The sequence below is a fragment of the Planococcus citri genome, chromosome 5, assembly GCF_950023065.1.
Source record: "Planococcus citri chromosome 5, ihPlaCitr1.1, whole genome shotgun sequence".
Lineage (NCBI taxonomy): Eukaryota > Metazoa > Arthropoda > Insecta > Hemiptera > Pseudococcidae > Planococcus > Planococcus citri.
Window position 1 is genome coordinate 35,316,730 of NC_088681.1, and position 21,231 is coordinate 35,337,960.

Here is a 21,231-nt window from a genome sequence, read left to right on the forward strand (position 1 = left end):
TTGTAAATCATTTTGAAAAGCGAAAGACCTCCGAGAAAGCGAGCATGTTACGCGTGTGTATCGTCGAAACGAATCGAAGCTCTGTAAACGCAGAAAGCACACACACGGTGACTGGTCGTGAATCAATTTCGCCGCTTTATTGGCGGATATTTGTCAATCAACGAAGTTGCTGCCATAGGACGCGGTGGCGGTGTTAAATTCTGTGTAATAATTACCGCATGCTATATTCGTATATGCACGCCCACTTGGCAGCCTGAATGCATACAAAATCGATTATACGAAAAAAAGAAATAGACTCTGAAAAATTACTAGCACTTTCTAGGCAGACGTTTTAAAAGCATATTCGTATATATTACGATGTAGAATTCGAGCAACAAGTAGGAGCTTAATTGTGGTATACATGCGTCCGCAGCAAGCAACCGGTTTAGCTTTAAACAATGCTTGATTGCTGTGTAAACTTATACTCATGTACATATATACGCGTGCATTCTTTTCTCAAATGCGAAAAAACCCTGTTAGAGCCATTTAAATAAGTTAACAATCGTCCATTTAATTATACGAACACGCATCTTTAATGAGACAATTATCGCAGCTGCGGCTAAGGCTGAGCTGCCGAGTGTGCCGAACTGGTTGTTGTCTCTTTATGCAGGAATAAGATGAAAAAAATGACCGCATGTATGGTAGATACGAATATGTAGAACAGATTTCAATATTTATATGCTGAGATGTCAAGAAAATTGGAGCAGTTATCAAAATTATAGGTACCTACCTATTACCTATCTATTATGTATGGAAATTTTCGAAAGAAAAAATGTCGCCAGATTTTGACCAAAATATGTCATGGAAACCTTTATTTTCAGTGAGTTCTTTAAGAAAATTTTTAAACCCTCGAATATCTCTGGAGGAGAGATATGAGCTCTCAAATATGTAGAAAGAATTTTCAAAAAAAATTATAGTCACTTCATAAAATGACCATTAACCCCCCTCCCCAGCTCAAAAAGTCATTCCGTATGTTGGTTTGGTACACCATCATCTGAACACGTTATCTCCCCCCCCACTTCATCATCCCATCATCATAAAACCGTATCCACAGGTAAATGAAAAATAAAAAAAACCTTTTCACAATTAGCATAAACGATTGTAGTAACATTTGCTTCATCGAGTTAATTCATCACTTCGATATTTATTAGCTGTAAAGACTATGAAATCGTGACCGAGGAACGCACCACCCCGCCATACCCCTCTCACCTCGAACACGTATTTCAACGCTGATGGCATCCGTATAGGAAAGGAAAGAGGAAAGGAACAACACAGGTGAGGTATTGTGCTCTGTGTTATTTCATTTCGCTTCTACGTACACCGTAGTACAGGCCTACAGGTTAATGGAAATCATCGATCCTTTCTAAATTAGCAGCTAATATAGTGTATCTGGCAGACTGCACAACGAGAAATGTAAAATCACATTTAGCTCATCGTCTCTCTGTGTTCGCAGCTTCGTTCCTCTCGCCTGTATCAATAAACAAAGAGACGAACTTTCATTTCGATTCAAAATTTATTACAACGATCTATACCTACGCTACGCCGCCCCATAGCAAAAAATAATTTCCAATTCGAAAGGTACGAGTAGGTATAAGACTGTCCTAGGTAATGAAAAAGAAGTGAACATTGCTCGCGATTTTATGTACGTACCAACGAATAAGAGGAAGAGAGAGAGGAAAGAGAGAAAAACCCGAACAAATACTAAAATAAAACCGGAACAATCGCGCGTCTCTTTTCTAATTTCCATACAAAGAATTTTCAAAACAAATGAATGCAAATCAAGAAAATAGCGATCGTGACCAGAAGAATACTCGTTCTTAATCTTATTACTCGATAAACAACAACGTCTGTGCAGTTAATGGTATCTGTATTACATAAAAATAGTAAAAAGAATTATACAGGGTGTCCCAACGAACGTCCACCTTATTTACTCACATTTTAGGTAGGTATAAATAATCGAGAAACAAGGAAACGTATTTTAATTTCCAATTTGGGGAGAATATGGAAGTCCTGAAATATCCTTCTAACAAGATTATGAAGAGAGCATTTTTGTAAAAAAAAACTATTGGGATTATTTTTGGTTTGAAAACTTTACCTAAAGCTCATAACTACTTGATTGCTTTTTAGGAAGCTGGTGTCCCACGGAAACGATGTTTTGATCAAAGTTGATCTGATTAACCTTTGATTAAACTATACCTATCTAAACTTTCATCTCAATTGATCGAAACACTTTATCAGAAATTTTCTTCAAAACTGATCAAAACATTTCATTAAAGATTTTCATTAAAATCGGCTAGGTATCTTTGGTCAAACTCTATGCCAAAAATTTTGTGAAAAACTAATAATTTTTCACAAAATTGATCGATTTTTTCAAAATTGATCAAATTTGATCAAACTGTGTTTACCTAACAAAACAAAATTTACCATTGATCAAACTATATGCTTTACTTCAAAATTTATTTTTTTAAAATCGATACCAGATATATCAAGATTTTACCAAAATTGATCAACTTTGATCGAACCTTGATACGATTTTCATCATGATTGATCACTTTTGATCAAACCATAAAATATTCTTGTCAAAAACGATTAGTTTTAATCAAACTATACTTTTCCAGAAAACTGATTATTTTTTAACAAATTAGAACGGTACTATGAAGACTTTCATCAAATTGATCAAGACATTTTATCAAGATTTCATCTATGTTGATCCAAATATTGATTAAACTTCACCAACATTTTCATCAAAATTGATCACTTTTGATCAAACTAAAAGTATTGAAACTTTCATCAAAATTGATCAAAACATTTTATCAAGACTTTATCAAAATTAATGAAAAAATGTTATCAAGATTTTCACAAAAATTGATCGACATTGATCAATTCTTGATAAGATTTTCATTATAATCGATCAACTTTGATCAAACTACGAGTATGTACATAGGAAATGACTCTAAAAAATAGATCAAATTTGATCAAATGAAAATTTCTGTCAAAATAATTTTGATTAAACTGCCACAAAATTTTCATCAAAATTGATTAACTTCAATCAAACTATGTCAAAAGTTTCTTTATCATTGATCAACTATGATCAAACTATACCTAAGTACCAATAATTTCATCAAAATTGATCAATTCTCATCAAACTACATTTTTCTTCAAAATTGATCGTTTTTTAAACTACCACGTAATTGATCAAAATAGTTATCAAGATTTCGCTCAGGTTCATCAATTTTAATTAAAACTGATCACTTTTGATAAAACTGCAGTATCTACTAGTGAAAACATCAAAACTGCCAAAATTGATTACTATTCACCTTTGATCAAACTCTATCAAGATTTTCATCAATCAAGTATCAATTAACTTTCATTAGAATCGATCAAAATATTTTCATTGAAATTTTCATCAGAATTGGCCACCTTTGATTAAACCATACCCACCAAAAATTTTATCGCAACTAACCGACTCTGATCAAACTACGATCTTATCAAAATAATTTCGATCAAACTAAACAAAGATTTTCACCAAAATAAATCATCATGGTCAAACAAGGTACATATGTCAAGACTTACTTACATAACTTTGATCGAACTTTATCCGACTTTCATCAAAATTGATCAAAACATTTCATCAAGATTTATTCCTCTAACGTGAGTTGATCCAAAATATTTTATCAAGATTCTCAACAAAATCGATCAACTTTGATCAAACCTTGCCAACATTTTCATCAAAATTGATCACTTTTGATCATACGGTACCAATAAAAATATTAAAAGTGATAAACTTTGATCAAACCATAATTTTTTATCAAATTGATCAATTTTAATCAAACCATGGTATATGGCAAGATTTTCACCAAAATGGATCACCAAGGGCCAAATTATGTCAAGATTTCCCAACATTGATTAAACTACATGAAGACTTTTATCAAAATTGATCAAAATATTTGTCTCTATCAAAATGTATCTGATTAAATCAAATTGGATTTAATTTTATAAAAACATTTTTTTTTTTTTTTTATTCAATTGGATCATCTACATTTTGACATTTATTTGATCAAAACTGATAAATTACCTAACATTTTCACATCCGATTTCCAACATAACTGGTACACATCCGGCAAACTTTTGTGAAAGGACACCCTGTATAAGCCCTTTTTACATCATGTCTCCGTGCATACTGCACGGACCAGAGCGTCTCACTATTGGATTTTATGTGTTATCGAAAAGTTCTAAATAAGAATGGTCATCTAACTAAATACATTACTGAATCGAGATAAAGATCTTCCAAACATCGTGTAACAGTATATACCCGTCTGTATGGGCATCTTTTAGCGTAGAATATTTCAAAGTGTCGAATAGCTCCGATAAAGTAGGTAGGCAGAGAGGTACTTCGTCGAATAAAAAAGTTAATTTGTTAACATTTACAAGGCTCGAGTTGAATTTTATTTATAATAAATTAGTTCTCGGCTGCGGTAGCGATGGGGGCCACCACCAAAATGGTAAATTTATAAACTTTAACCGGATTATTGCTTCACCTGAAGACCTGACGGCTTTAAAGTTTCAATGAAAACTAATTATAAAGTTTAAAACACATTTGACAAGTAAAGACGCGCAAAAGCCGCCTTAAGAATGACGTTACCGGTATGTTGTATAGTGTGTAGCTGGTGCAGGTAGGAAGGTAGAAGAGTTGTTGAACGTACACGAAATTACCTTGTACAGTGTATATAGCGTAGTACGAGGTATTTTACTCCTCTCGCATAAATCTACTTCTATGTAAATTTTATCCAAACCTCGTCGTAAAAATTACGCCTTATACACGCCACACCATTGCACACCCCCTCTCGCTTCAAATAGCTTCAGAGGGTTGTAAAAAAACACACCCCAAACCTCAGCCTAACATACGCCAAAGTATACATGTAAAGGTCTACCATATAACGCCGTGTTAAATTTCATTTCGCAACCCCCTTAGCACGTGTACGAGTCTTTTTCCTAGCGTAATAAACTTGTAAGTAAGGCGAACAACTCGCGTTATAATGCGAACCGAACGAGAAGAAGGTGCGATTCGAACATTTATTTGTTAGCAATAAAGAGGGAGTGTCGGACACAGAAACAACAAAACATTCGTTAATTATGGTTCATTTTGGAGAAACAATCGATTATTAAAACACGCGTTTAATACCGACGAATAATACCTACCTATGTAAAATGCTGCTGTGCCTGCTGACGCCAATGCTGTTGAAGCAACCACGTTGCTTTTGCTTGCTCTTTTCTGCCCTGGTGTAGGTATAGTATACACTAGCGCCTTTGTTTAACTAAGGTAAAGCGTAGATAGGTACTTGATTATTAATTCGGCAACCTAGCCCACCTGAGCGTACTATCTGCTCGTCCCTTCGTCGAATTTATTATGAATAACCTTTTTCGAAAATATGAATAATCGAACAGGTGAGTAAATAGAATTTTATAAAGGGTCGCGTGTCTGCAGGTAGCGCTTTTAATCGCAATTTTTACTCCAATTTTCGTTAAAGACTTCGTCAAACAAAACGTTTCCAAAGCTTTTTTTAAAAATTCAGAAGTGAACGGAAAAAAACAAACAGATATTATCTATTAAGTTTGTTAAAAATGGTACGATTAAAAAAACTGATGAAAAAAAAGAAAACGATAATAAAAATAAAATAAGTTTCCGGTAAGGCAATTCTTCTTCCAATGGCTGAACATTTTGTACGTAGAAGGTAAAACCAGGTCAGCTGGCCTCGTGAGAAGTTGATTTTTATAAAATACTGTGAATAGTATGTGACTGAAATTACCCAACTTTGAGAAGAATTTGAATGAAAACTACGAAATACCTAATGATAAAAATTACGATAGAGCTGGACAGAAATAAGCTAAATTTTTGATAATGAAAGTCAGAATTTCAAATTAGAAATAATTTTAAGAAGGTGTTGAGGATCCCCAAGGAAAAAGATCAGATCTGATTAAATCAAAAAATTGAACCCTTACATAAAGAATAGAAGAGATCTGTTTAGTAAGTATGTGAATTTGATTTTTTCGAGCGAATTTAAATTTTACTATCACCGAGGAGCCAGAGACGTCGGAGGAGTTGGTGGCGTTGAAGACTTGTCTTCATTACGTTTATTTTACGCACAAAAAAAAACAAACACTTCATGTAAAAAATTGAAATTAAAAAATAAAATTGAAAACATGACCGTTCAATTGATTAACACTGAATCAAATTAGAAAAAAAAGAAACCATAACATATTTAAGAACCCACATTGTATACGTGACGTGATCACATCATGTTGAAATATTTCATATTTCATCACAGTCTGTCCTATGTTTTTAACGATTCTCCAAATGATTTTTTTTCACCTGTTGTTAGAAATGTTGGATTAGAAAAAGATGTCAAACGTTTATAATATTCAAAATCTAATGATAAGACAAAGTGAAAATATAAGATAAACTGCTACATACATAATATGTATTATAATTATTTTGAGTTCTATAATCGAAAGATAATCATATAATCATTTTGTAGGTAGCACACACAGGTGTTCTAGAAAATATTAATGGCTAGAGAAGGTAATTTCGATTTTACACAAAAGATACCGATGTCATGTTTTTTTTAGAAAAAACAATTTTATATTTGAATGACAATTAAGATGTTTACAATATTTATAATGTATGCCGTAGTTTTCACACATTTCTATTATTCCATTTTGCAAATATCTCAAAAATAAAATCAATTGCACAACCAAACAACAGATAACACAAAACAGACCATGCACGTGATATAAAACAATTTCAGTGATTGGCAGTGGCAGCTAAAAAAACACTCTGTTTGCCTCGTCGTTGAAGGCGTCGGAGGAGTTGGTGGCATTCGTGACATTTCTGGCATTCGTGGCATTTCTGGCATTCGTGGCATTTTTGGCATTCGTGGCATTTCCGGCATTCGTGGCATTTCTGGCATTTCTGGCATTCGTGGCATTTCTGGCATTCGTGGCATTTCTGGCATTCGTGGCATTTCTGGCATTCGTGGCATTTCTGGCATTCGTGGCATTTCTGGCATTTGGGGCATCGGTGACATTGGAATAGTTGGTGGCGTTGGAAGAGTTGGTGGTGTATCACGTTCGTTTTTCTGCAGTAAATCCGCAAAAAATCAAAAACAGGCTTTTTATGCCAATAGAAATATTTCTACAGTGACAGACTAGTGAAAATGACTTTTAAAAGGGGATAGTTACATGCAGAGCGATACAATTTAAAAATTGTTCAATTCCTATTGACAAGGGTGTCCTAAAAATCATGAAACGTGATTTTTTCAAGGAATTTAAAAGAACATGGTGAATTTTTATTTCACAAGTGAATGTTACATTTCAAAGCTGTCACTCAATCAAAAAAAAATCAATGTTCTAAACCAGTTGTTTTGCTTTCAAACTGTTTGTAAATAAATCCTTAAGAACTTCAAACATTGCGTACCTAATAAAAATCAAAATTTTTACTTTAAGGAAGCCAAAAGCAAAATTTTTGTGTCCCTTTAAACAAATTGAAAAATTCTCCACCACCTAACTGTGTTTTTTCTATCATTTCCGGAAAATTGTTTGCAATATTTCATTAATAAATTTGGTACAATTTTCAAAAAGTTGCATTATACTTCGCTAAAGCATGTTGCAGTGGCATAAAAATATCTTAGAAAACATTATATCAAAAAAATTGTGAAAAAATGGCAAAATTTTTGCAAAACTTGGAAAAATTTGGTAAAAACTACACCAATCATTGAAACATGTTGAAAATATAAGTTATGCAAAACATACAAACTAACCACCAAAGAAATGAGTAAAATTTCAATGAAGCTGGGAAAAATCTTAAAATTTGGCAAAATTTGCCTGTCTAAATCTGGTAAAATTTAGCAAAACTAGATGGAATTAAACAAAATTGTTTGAAATTTTTCAAAATTCATCAATGTGAAAATTTGGCAAAAATGTATAAAAAACAAAATTTAACAATTTTTCAAAATTTTTAAAAAAGTAGCAAAATTTTCCACAATTTAGCATTAATTTTTCAAAATTTAACAAAAGTAGTAAAAATTTTCCAAAATTGCAAACATTTGTGAAAATTAAGCAGAGTTTTCTAGACTTCAGTGAAATTTTTTGAAAATTCTTCGAACCTTGCAAGACTTTGAAGAGTTAAAAGAGAACGAACGAATTTTTGAGTAATGACATCATTACCTAGATACTAATACTCGGAATGCGCGCAGATACATAGGCCTGATGTTTTGAAATATCTAATAATCAAATTAAAACATAATCCTTATAATTAACATACTCACCACTAACACGAAAAGATTATTTGGCACAAGTCTTCCTCGGGATAAACAAAATAAGCTTCTAAATAAAACGCTATAGATAGGCACAACTTCATCAGAGAACAAGCGAGAACGAAATGAGTGCACAAGATTCAAGACATCACCCAACCCAGACACAAACGAACTGACTAACCATAAGAAATCCTCGAGAAAAAATTTGGATGGATGGTAGAAGGGAAAAGAAGATAAGGAAGCGTTTGTTGATCGGAAACAAAGGTAGGAATACAATGTGAATAGAATGAAAGGACGAGGATGATTTACAAAGAATACTTCGGACCGGATGTTGATAACGTGGCAAAATTTGCCCGAATCTACTCAAAAAGATATGAAAGCAGATGAAATTCATGACCAATGCACTGATTTTACTGCTAGACCATGTTTCTATAGGATTTACCTATATTTTATCAACTAATGAGACGTATGAGTAAGCATCCAAACATGTCTTATTGGATCTACATGATATAGGTACCTACCTATTTAAAAGCTGATAATAATTTCTACAGGGTGCCCAGAAATATCGAGCACCCCTAAGAAAGTTTTTCATTAAAAAATAGGTTGGCAACGTGGAATAGATGCATATGATTGGTGGAATGTTATCTCTCCAGTCCAACAACCAATTGTGTGCTATCATTATTATCATTCACTGTGACCAACCGAAGTATTTTAGTAGAAAACTTTTTTAGGGGTGCTCGATATTTCTGGGCACCCTGTATGAGTACATATAATTCAGGAATAGAGTCTAAATATACTTAGTTGTCTAATTCTGAATTTCTGAATCAAAATCATATCAGCTTTCAACTTTTGAAAATGTCAAGAGATGGTCTACGTATACTAACCACGTTCATGGAACATCAATGAAGTATCCGTGCAGATTCGTTTCTTTTTGTTCGAACAGAGCAAAGTTGATATTTTGAATGATTGTATTGCTTACTATTAATTTCATCATTAATTTTTTCGAAGTTTGAACTTTGAAGTGAGAAAGCATAAATCAAATTTATTGAATTAAGTTATCATAGAGTATCATGAGACCGAACAGTTGCTTGCAATTGCAATAATCCACAATTAATCATTCACTATTTATAGATAAAATACGTCTACGTAGTATATCAGCTATATGTATAGTCGATGTGAATAATCGACAATATCAAATTATCGATATATAATTCGTTCATCATCTATTGAAAGTATAAAAATTAAGGATATAGTTTTACATAAGGTAGGTACCTACTTCAAAAATACAAAACGTACGTACTAAAAATGATGAAAAAATTGAAATTTTGAGAAATCAGTCAAAATAAATTAAGGAAAATAAAAGAAATCGAGAGTGAATGAAACAATAATAATCAGAAAAGATGAAATTTGAAAAGGCTTTGAAAAAATCAAATCTTCAATTAGAAAATTGAACCAAAAATGAGCACAAAAGCAAAAGTTGAATTTTGTAACTTGGAATGGTCCAGAAAATAATAAAAAAGAATTTTGGGAAGTGAATTGAAAAAATTTGAGTTACCTATTTAAAAACTTTGATCTGCAGTGGAAAAATCAATCTAAAGTGTGGAAAAGATGACCACCAATCAATAGAATGACTAAATAAACGATCATGCAATTCAAAAAGTGGAAAATTCAAATGCAATAAGTCCAAAAAATAAAGAAAAATGAAATTTTCAAAAATCACTTGCAATAAATTTTTGAAAAACTAAAAAAAAAGAAGTAATTTTGATTTTACTCAAGGGATATTTGATGTCATGTTTTATGAGAAACAACGATTTTATTTTGAATGACAATTAAGATGTTTACAATATTTATAATGTGGATATGAGTAGTTTTCACACGTTTTTATTATTCCAGTTTGCAAATATCTCAAAAATGAAATAAATTGCATAACAAAATAATAGATAACAGACCACACTGCAAGTGATAAGAAACAATTTCTGTGATTGGCATCTCCAGAGGCACCCTGATTGCCTTGTCGTTGAAGGTGTCAGAGGAGTCGGTGGTGTTGGAGGAGTTGGTGGCGTCGGAGGAGCTGGTGGCATCCTTGGCATCCTTGGCATCCTTGGCATTCGTGGCATTCGTGGCATTCGTGGCATCCTTGGCATCCGGGGCATCCGGGGCATCCTTGTTATCGGTGTTATAGGTGATATCGGTGATATCGGTGAAATTGGTGATATTGGTGATATCGGTGATATCGATGGTATCGATGGTATCGATGGTATTGATGGTATTGATGGTATCGATGGTATCGATGGTATCGATGGTATCGATGGTATCGATGGTATCGATGGTATCGATGGTATTGATGGTATTGATGTTATTGGTGGTATCGATGACATCGGAAGACTTGGTGGCGTTGGAAGAGTTGGTGGAATCAGTGGCGTTGGTGGCGTATCACATTCATTTTTCTGTAGTAAATCCGCAAAAAATCAAAAACAGGTTTTTTATCTGAAAAGAAAATATCCCTACAGTGACTAACAAGTGAACATGACTTTTAAAAGCAAATACATGCAGAGCGATACAATTTTAAATTTGTTCTATTTCTTGTAACAAGAGCTACTGATAGAAATTCTAAAATTTCAGATAAACATACAGGGTGTCCTAAAAATCATGAAACGTGATTTTTTAAAGGAATTTAAAAGAAAACAGTGCATTTTTATTTCACAAGTGAATGTTACATTTCAAAGCTCTCACTTAATCAAAAAAAACAATGTTCAAAATCAAAACCAGTTTTTTGCTTTCAAACTGTTTGTAAATAAATCCTTGAAAACTTCAAACATTGCGTAACAAAAATCAAAATTTTTACTTTAAGGAAGCCGAAAACAAACCACCTAACTGTGTTTTTTCTATTATTTCCGGAAAATTGTTTACAAAATTTCATTAATAAATTTGGTACAATTTTCAAAAAGTTGCATTATACTTCGCTAAAGCATGTTAAAATGGCATAAAAATATCTTGAAAACATTATAATACCTAATCAAAAATTACAAAAAAACTACCAGCATTTTAGAAAATTGTTGCAAAATTTGGGAAACATTTTAAAGTTGAAAAAAAATGAATTAAAGCATGTCAAATTATGACATAAAAATACTTAAATAAACGCATCAATGTCAAAAAAAGACGGTGAAAATACTGACAAAAAAATTTGCCTACCTAAATCTGGTACAATTTTTCAACATTTTTCAAAATTGATCATTGTGAAAATTTAGCAAAAATTTCTAAAAATAAAATTTAACAGTTTTAAAAAATATTTAGAAATTCAGCAAAATTTTCCACAATTTAGCATAATTTATTAAAATTTAACAATTCAAATTTTCAAATTAAAAATATTTGTGAAAATTAAGCAAAATTTTTCAGACTTTGGCGAAATCTTTCCAAATTTAGCAATATTTTGTGAAATTTCACCACATTTGTAATTGTTAAAATTTTCCAAAATTAATCAAGATTTGTGAAAATTCAGAAAAACTTAATAGCATTTAACAAAAATTAACAAAATTTAGCAAAAATTAACATGGACAAAATTTAGCAAAGTTTGTCAAAATAGGAGTTGCATTGATGTTACCCTGTATCCAATGTAATCCAACCAAATCCAATCATGAGCAGAGTTTTGACTGTTCAGGCTCGATCAGATTCGATTCTTTTCTTTCAGTGATGATGATGTTTCAATTTTTTTTTGTCGAATTCGAAAATATACCTGCGATGGAGAGACGTTCTTTTATTTAAAAATTGAGAATTTATTTCCTTATAAAAAAGAACTAGGTAGGTATTTCAATGTTTGAATTGCAAGAGAAGTAGAGATGGCTCTCAAAGCTTGAAATTGAAAGCCATCCTCAATTGCAACAATAAAAAACCAAAGTGAACCTCGATTAAGGCGCTACCGTCCTGATATTTTATGATTTTAAAAAAAGTTCTTCAGCAATAATTTTTTGCAAAACTTAATGGTCCTCTAAAAAAAATAACAGTTAGATATACATAAAAGAAATCCCCTAAAACCCCACTTGTTTGTTAGGTAAGCGATATGCGAAATCGTCAGTATTAAAAAGCATGGTACCTACCTACTATTTAATCAACGCCACAGCACGCGGTCAGGGCTCCTACCACCCAATGTGTTTCTCCTGCGAAGAGTTCGATTTGTAAATGACAACCTGCAGTACAAACTACAGAGACACAAATGAACGATTCTCTCGAGAGAATGAGAGAGGAGTACACCACGTGTGCGTTTCCACAACCTCCACCCGACGCTGGGAAATTTTCGGCTTGAAAAGATGTATTTGTGTCGCCAGCGTCGTCGTCGTAGTTGTAGCGAGCTCATTATTTGGACGTTTTTGAGAGATGGAAAATAGGATTCAGGGTAAAGAGAGGATAGAGGATACTGGGCGCGAATTCGGGTACCTACGTAGCATAGTATTTTAAACGTTTCGATAAAAGAGACCGCCGAAAACGCCGAAACGCGCGCGAAAATGATTAATGAGACGAGTCAACTAGCTAACGGAAATATTAGAGGGTTATTGAGAAGACAATAGGTGACCCTTATTGCACTTGTATGAATAGGCAGTCGGACGGACGTATGTTAAAGTGGAATTTCTTGTTAAGAAATGAATATCGCCGATAACGACTGGCTATTTGTCACATTGGTCATGGTTTGTGGGGGTGATGGGTATAATATAAGTTGAATTGCGAATAACCGTGGCAATTCGCAGATTCGCGTTTTTAAATACCTACAGAATAGATATTATTACAATGGTTATTGGGTATACACTTTTACTTTACCTAGACTACAAAAATCACGACAACGACAGAACAGATTAGGTAGGTAACTTAAAATCCGAACACAGAATCTCATCGCTGTGGCTCACAAGACGTCGAAAAAATATTTGTTAGAAACGTATTACCGAACCAACATCAACAACAACAAACCAAGGCAATACATATTTCATACAATGCGGATAACCTAAGGGTACATTAGTCTTAAAGAAAGTGGTTTGCTTCGTTGAAAATAGCTTGTATTACAAAATACTTCTTTCCTGTGTACGAAACCCCCTTAGTTTTGCGAGCTTATAGAATCGTAACCGCAAAATACGATGCAAAAATCTCGAGGGAATTGCTAAGAGAGCGGGTATCACCGTAGCTTGATTTTAAAACGAACATCTTCATTCGTGTTCGCAACTATATTTATACCTTCGGTTGAAGCGTGTACAACATGGCAGACGAAGTGAGAGAGAAAGAGAGAGAAAAAAACTTAATACTGAAAGATTTCTCTAGGGGATACAATGGGTTATGATGGTCAGCGTGAAAAATTCAACGTTTCTGCGAGTTTTTAAGTGGTTTCAACATCTTTCTTTCGTCGTACGTACGACGGTATACGAGCAGCAATTTATAAGGAAAATTAAAGCCAAGACGTTAATAGTAATCGATATGTGAAAAAACGAGTTAGCAGTTTTAAAATTAGGTACCTATCTACCTATACCTTGTGTTGGCTACTTTTTTCTTTACCTGCCACGAAATGGTTTGAAATTGTCGCCTTTGAGAATTTTTCAGCATTTTGATTTCAGAGCAGGACGGGGATGAGGGTGCTAGAATAAAACGAATAAGAGATTTGGGACAGTAACGTGGAAAATTTTTAAATCGTAATTTTTTTAAAACGAAAAATGTAAACAACCTCATGAAATTTAATTGGAATATTTTGTCCAACAGAAGAAATAAATTCAACACTGTGAAATTAATTATGACGATGAACAGACATCTTTTAAAAAATCTCTCTCTCCTTCATAGTTCCACAAATCTGAATTTAAATTGAATATGAACACCGGATTTGAAATCAGCACACTCTGATACCTTGAAAACGATATACATGACGATATGTTATCACATTTTAGACCCCTCATTCAACCTCACCCCCCTCCCACCTTCAGAATCAATCCTACCATTCAAATTCATTCTATAAATTGGAAAATATTTACCAATTTAAATAGGTATAGATATAGTTGAATAAAACGACACAAATCATATTTTGTTGTTCCAAAACACAAGAAGGGATGTTGAAAGGGGGATGATGGGGAGGGGGATCAGGGGTCGAAAAATGATAACGTATCGTCATGTATATCGATTTAAAGGTATTTTATGGTTCCGATTTTAAATTCGAGGTTAATTTTTAGCTTACAGGGGATCGTTTTGAACTGACATGCTCTGATTTGAGAGAAATCAAAGCTATATCGACAGCATTTCCTAAAACCTCTGTAATAAAGATTTCAAATCTCAAAATTCATATTCGGATTTTTGTTGAATTTTTTAAAAAATGTAAAAAAATTCAATAAGCTATTCAAAGGGCAATTTTTAAACAAGTTCATGGCATATCATTTTTTTAAGCAAAATGAGAATAATTCTCTTTTAAGAATACAGGTTGTAGAATTTTTACATTTTATTCACTTCCCCAGATACGAGGTACCAATTACCGTTCTCTTCATTTTCAACTGCAGGTTTATTAGACAATATTTCTGATTAAGTGGATTCAATGAATAAAAAATCGCATCTCCCTATTTGTTAGCCATTCAAATACGAATGAAAAATTAAATCCAAGCCTCGAAGCCAACATCTCTACTCGTGAACATCACAATGATAAAAAAATAATTAATTTGTCAAGATGCTTGCGAACCGCAAGTATATAAAGGTAGGTAAGTGTATCTGTATCAACCTCAGGGCAATATAATCCGCTCTCATATCAACTAAAATAGACAAACGTTTATTAAAACATCATTTTTAACATCTCATTGCGTACAGTGGCGATGGCGGTGGCATCAAATTCTAATTTATAAAAATTAATAAATTAGAACTCTCCGTTCACTCCAACACATCTAGATTTTGATTTTCATTCCACCTACGTAGGATTTAAAAAATTGGATGACTATTGCAGCGAGAAATTTATAATTTGATAAATGGTAACCCACCTTTCCTACAGTAGTCTACACACATATCATACGATGCGGACGTGCCTGCAAAAGACAAAAATCAAGCTTTTTTGTAACGAGTAGCCCCTCTATATAACAATGAACCGAGACTCTTGAGAAAGCCAAAGTAGACACGCTGTAGGTATAGAGAAAATGAAAGCAGGAACGACGACGTTTCATTTATAAACACCACTAATACAATTAACGTGATAAGGCAATTGTTCGCTGTGTCCTTCTTGGAGTATAGAAGGCCTACCTAGTGTTGATTAGAACAGCAGTAAAGGACTTAAGAATACCCTGAGATGTACGATGGGCACGTCTCAGGGTTTATTTTTTGTTTTCGTTGTGAAATGTTGAGAATTGTAGGTATCAGTGTTTACTTTCATCCGGAGTATTCTCGGATACCCAACATCTTAGTTTATGAATTTCGCAGGAATTTTGTGAATCTAGAGTAGACGCAAATTTGCAAAATACAAGGATAAGACTGTTTCTAGAATATTGTGGAAATACCAACATTGAATTATAAACTAAGTAAGAAGTCGTGTTAATAATGGGAGAAAACGTCAAAAAAAAAGACCAGAATCGTAAAGGTGATTCGTCATCAGAACGTCAACATGGTGTCAAGCAATTTGTATTCGTAATACGCGACGTTGGAAAATTTACAACCAACATGTACCCGTATGGTGAAATAATATGTAGGTATAGGAGAATAACTGTAGCAACACACGTGGCTCTGAGAGAATTTGACTAATACTCAGCCTGCTAATCCACGATACAATCTTGGCTGGTTAATTAATGAGAAGGAACATTTCGAGTGTGTGGTAAATGAGCCTGCCAACGGAGATGTATCAGATAGCATCCTGGCCTTTGTATTACGTATATAGCATACGATATGTGTACGCTACATATATATGTACCATAAACGATAAAACCAAGCGCTAAATTGTATTTTTAACGAGAACCAAACGAAAATGTATAATCACCGTTTCACTATAGTCTCCAATATAGACCTGGAGAATTCCGGTCGCTGTCGTTATTCTTTTTTCACTATTCGGTGCTAAGTCAAAAAGGAAGCTTCGCTCAACTTTTATGACACGCATTAGTCAACTCAAAGATACCAATCTTTAATGACTTATTGATTAATTAGCACCGAAATATTTGAGGGAAAAAATTACTATTTTCTCGGCCACAACGACGAACCCGACCAGACGGCTCGGCTAGAGAAACTAGTCTCTCGAGATAGGATCGTCCCAGTACAAGTAGGTAGGTACTGGTAATAGGTATAAAAGGTGTATTGTAATTTACGAGCTTGTCATATTTTTTAGCCAAGTTTTTAAAAGCAAGTCTTCCTGTATATAATCCCACGGCGCGTCAGATTCTCTTATATGAGTAAACTTTTACAAGTATTTATGCCATTGAAGAAAACTTTTGTTCGTATCAAGTTGCTATATACATGAACCTATGTACTCGTACTATAGCAGTGTAAAGTGAGAAAGATTTTTCTTCGATGTAATAGCTCCTATGAATATCCGGCTACGTATATAAGAAAGCTTGTGCTAAAGTTGAATACTTTTAGACAACTTTAACACAATGTGATTAGTCTCAAAGTATGTAGTTCGTTGCAAGTAAATTGAAATATGGATGAATGGCTGTTGTGATATGCCTTTCAAAGGTATCGTGTATTTGAGTGAGAAATATTTGACGATGAATTACAATATACTTTAGAAGATAACGTGTAGCTGTATTGAAGCTGTGCCAATATTTATGGGAATCTCATAAACAAAACTACCTATACGAGAATGTGTCTATTTGGAATTATTTTTATGTACTTACTCAAGTAATTCTAATAAACACGGATTGATACGTTATATTGATTGATTTCAAGTAGCCCACTAATCTGAGAATTCGAGTAGATATCAGTTTTTACTTCATCTGAAATAATTGTCTTGTGAACCTGCGCTCGAAAATGAAAAAAATGGTAGTATATAAGGACCTGATTGAAATTGGCGAAGTGAAAAAATGCAAAAATTTCAGAACCTGTATTCTCGATGCGTTCCATTCGATGTATAAAAAATTAGTAGGGTCTACCACCTCAATTCAACCAACGTTTTTGAGTCATGTCCTTCGATTTCGCTCAAATTCTTTTTACAATGTCTACCCACCCAATAAGTAAGAAACCCAGTAACCCACAATCATTTTGGTTCCGAGGGGTGAGGGGGGGGGTTTCAATTATTTTCACATTGTCTCGAGGTACTCAACTTCAGCAGCGCATTACTCCATAGCTATGATACTTTTATCAAAACTGATTTCACAGTTCAAAAGGGCATTAAATTTTGAACTTTTCAAGTATTTTGAAATTTTCAAAAGTTAAAAGTTGAACTTTCAAATTGAAGTTTCAAATTTCAAAACGGTGCTGTAAGTGGGAGCTACTATTTAAAATTCTGAAAAATTCCCATAGATGTACCTTTTGATGCTTTTTCAAAATATTCAATTTTTTGAGATGGGATCTTTTAATGAAGAGGGAACACCCTCCCTGAATTGGAATTTGACGCAGGAACTACAATACGGATTAATAATTATGAGGAGTTTTATATCAAAACGCACTAACGTCATTAAAAAAAAAAAAAAAAAAAATGAGTTAGATACGGATTCTTAAGTAAAATTCAACGGGGAATCGATTGTAACCATCGTTAGAACGAATTAAGCCTTCCTTATACCTTAAAAGGGCGCTTGAAGTTTTGCTTTCAGACCAAAATCAACGTACTCATCTGTCTCCATTTTGGAACAAAACGCACTAACTCCACTTCACTTTTTGTATTTTTTGTTCTACGTGTGGTAACACTGCATTTCGGTGCTCCGACATCATCCGAATTGACTTCTATACAATTTTTATCACCTACCTGACCTAGCAGAATGTTCCCCTCCACATTCGCACAGTATGAATGGCTAAAATGATAGTTTGAAAAAGTCAAAAAACCAATAATTTCAACAATTTTATGTTATTTTCAGAAATTTTAAATTTGTGTGGTTTCATTGGTTTTAACATCACTATAAGAGTTGGAAAATGAAACTGAAAAACTGTGTGCAAGATTTATTTTTCAGATCAAAACGCATTAAATCCTCATTTTTCAGATCAAAACGCATTAAATCCACATTTTTCAGATCAAAGCGCACTAAAATGAAATTTTCAGATCAAAACGCACTGAATCATCATTTTTCAGATCAAAACGCACTAAAACAAAATTTTCAGATCAAAACGCACCAAAACTTTTTTGTTTTCCCCCCACCGCCTCCCACATGCTGCGCAAATTGTACAAAAGCTTGTTTGATACTCAGGAGAACTTCCTCTTTTTCCATTGATACCTCATTTGACCCCACCCCCTTCCCTCAATTTTCACTGTTTTTCTCAATTTACAGAAAATTGAAAAATGGCGTTAGTGCGTTTTGATATAAAACTCCTCATATGTCCTCGCGTGAGGTCATCCAGACAGAAAGACGACCTTGTGAGACCAGAAAGTTGGGTAAATGACCGCGATAGGCCAGATAGGTAGACATACGACCTCGAGAAGCCAGACAGATGGGTCAATAACCTTTCACAGGCCGAACAGACGAACTTGAGAAGCCAGACAGGCAGGTCAATGGCCTCTAGAGACTAGACATGACTTTGAGAGGCCGGAAAGGCAGAACAGACAACCTTGGGAAGCTGGACATACGGATCAATGACTTGTACGGATTAAACACACGGGTCAATGACCTCTAGGGATTGGACAGCCGGGTCAATGATCTCTAGAGATCAGACAGACCACTTTGGGAAGCCAGACAGACAGATCAGTCAACCCGAGAAGCCCGACAGTCAAACATACGGTCTTGAGAAGCCGAACAGACGGGTCAATGACTTCTAGATTCCGTAAAGATAACTTTGGGAAGCCTGACAGACATGCCAATGACCTCGAAACACCTGTTAGATGACGTGCATTCAAATAGGCACATTAAACCGGAGCTGGGTGTCAGGCTGCGGAAGACCTCAGCATAGAGCTCAGGCTTAGTCTAGATGATCATATCTGATCAAGCATTAAGTCCACTTGACCAAAAATCATATCCATTATGATAAAAATGATAAAAATCCCCGAAACTATTTTCTCGCGATTCATCCTAATGACCATTTAAGTATTTCAAATGGTTTCTATAACACATAATTTTAAAAACTTACGAACTTCGGTAATTTCTCTTCTGAATAATCAGAGTGACCACATAAGATACTTAGGTACTCACCTGAAACAAAAAAACAAAATTTTCGATTTAGAATACTGCAAATAATGTAATCATAAGTATGAACTAAGCTAGAAATTTTAATTAATTCCTTCAATGAAAAAAAAAAGTATTTCATCACACCTTAGTTAGAGTAAGGTACAAATAAAGAGCCTGTTTTGAATACAGAAATGGAGTTTTTTTATTTAGTGGAGGGGATGGAATCCTTAGCTAAATCGTTGAACATTTCATTCATTTTGCTAAAGGATGTCATTTGTCAATTACTTACCTATTACATTTTTTCGAAGAGAACTCCTTCTCCCCAAATTAATCGGACTAAAAATTAGAAATTGATTAGAATATTTTGGTAAGTCAGCCTCAAGTTAGCAGACTAAGTATTACCTAATCTTCCAAACTACATGCATCCAGATACCTCTTATTGTAGGTACTAGGTACCTTACCTACCTCGTGTAGGCTAATACATTGACTTTTGGGACCTAGTCGACGCGTACCTATATGTACTACACCCTCGACACGGGTAGGTACAATAGGTATATTCCATGTAGGTACACACATATATTTTTCAACCATTATAACTTTCCACCAGAGAGTATTGCATTCGTCAACCGCGTGCAAACACGAACGTTTTATTTTAAATTTTTTACCTCGTAATATTTCGGAATTACGTGTGCGTGTATTCATGGTAAGACTAAATAAATACAAAAGAGAAAAAAATGCATATTTTTTCCAACTCAACTCCACATACACGAGGAAAAAAAAGTATGTAACGACATGGCGTAAAAGTGGGTAAAAAAAAAAAGCTTTATGACACAAAAGTTGTGTTGCGTGTTCGCATGACGACGATAACGACTACGATGCTATTTACATCGTTTAAAAACCCACCCCCATCCCCACATCGCATTCAAATTATCTCGTATGAATTAATTTTTACAAAATATGCATACTTCCTTGAACGGAAATACGTTGTGGAAAAATACCCGCTAACAAAATGTCGGAAATGAAGTGTTTTTCGATTATTTTGACTTTTCCTCGCCGAGTGAAAAAATTCCAGGGTTTATTTCAGCAAAACACGAGAACGGATATCAAGGTGATAATCAAGCTCGGTAAACCAAGCAGCAAGCAGGTAGGTACTTTTGTAAAAGTTTTGCTGTATTGGCGAAGTTTTTCCATAGCATTTAATAAAATACACGAGATATCCATTATCCAAGAGAAACCGAAAGTCTAAGTAGTTTTTCAGATGATTTACGATTAATAGGATAGCAAAAAGAACTGGGTACAGAAACAGACTGGTAGAGTGGATGGAATTCCCAGGTATTTAAAAGCGTTTGCGAAAGAGTAAAAATTTTCATATTTGTGCATCCAACTTACCAAAAAGTTGCACGAGTAGATGCTCGTAAGTAGTAACCTGAAAGTTGGATTTAGCGGTTACCAAAGTTGAAAACTATGCGAATGATTTTCATTGTCTTCAACGAGTCTTGTATTTTTTTTTTTATTAATGGCTTACTATTGTTTTTCAGAATTTACCTTTCAAATTGATTTTTGATTTTTGTTTTACAGCGCGCCTTAAATTATTTTTACACTTTTTCAAAAAAAAAAAAAAAAAAAGAAAGGATCAACTTGATGAATAA

At 33.9% G+C, this 21,231-nt stretch overlaps 1 protein-coding gene across 5 annotated transcripts in view; it reads right to left on the reverse strand.

Moving 5' to 3' along the window:
- Ddr (discoidin domain-containing receptor 2) overlaps positions 1 to 21,231 on the reverse strand; it is a 283,685-nt gene that overhangs the window by 86,037 nt on the left and 176,417 nt on the right. The window contains exon 1 of one of the 5 annotated variants that reach the window (XM_065365261.1): positions 19,545 to 19,563. The exons of the other annotated variants lie outside the window; for them this stretch is intronic. The gene's annotated coding sequence lies outside the window, so the exon portion shown is untranslated. Of the gene's footprint in view, positions 1 to 19,544; positions 19,564 to 21,231 lie in introns of those variants that run through there. 5 annotated transcript variants of the gene reach the window in all.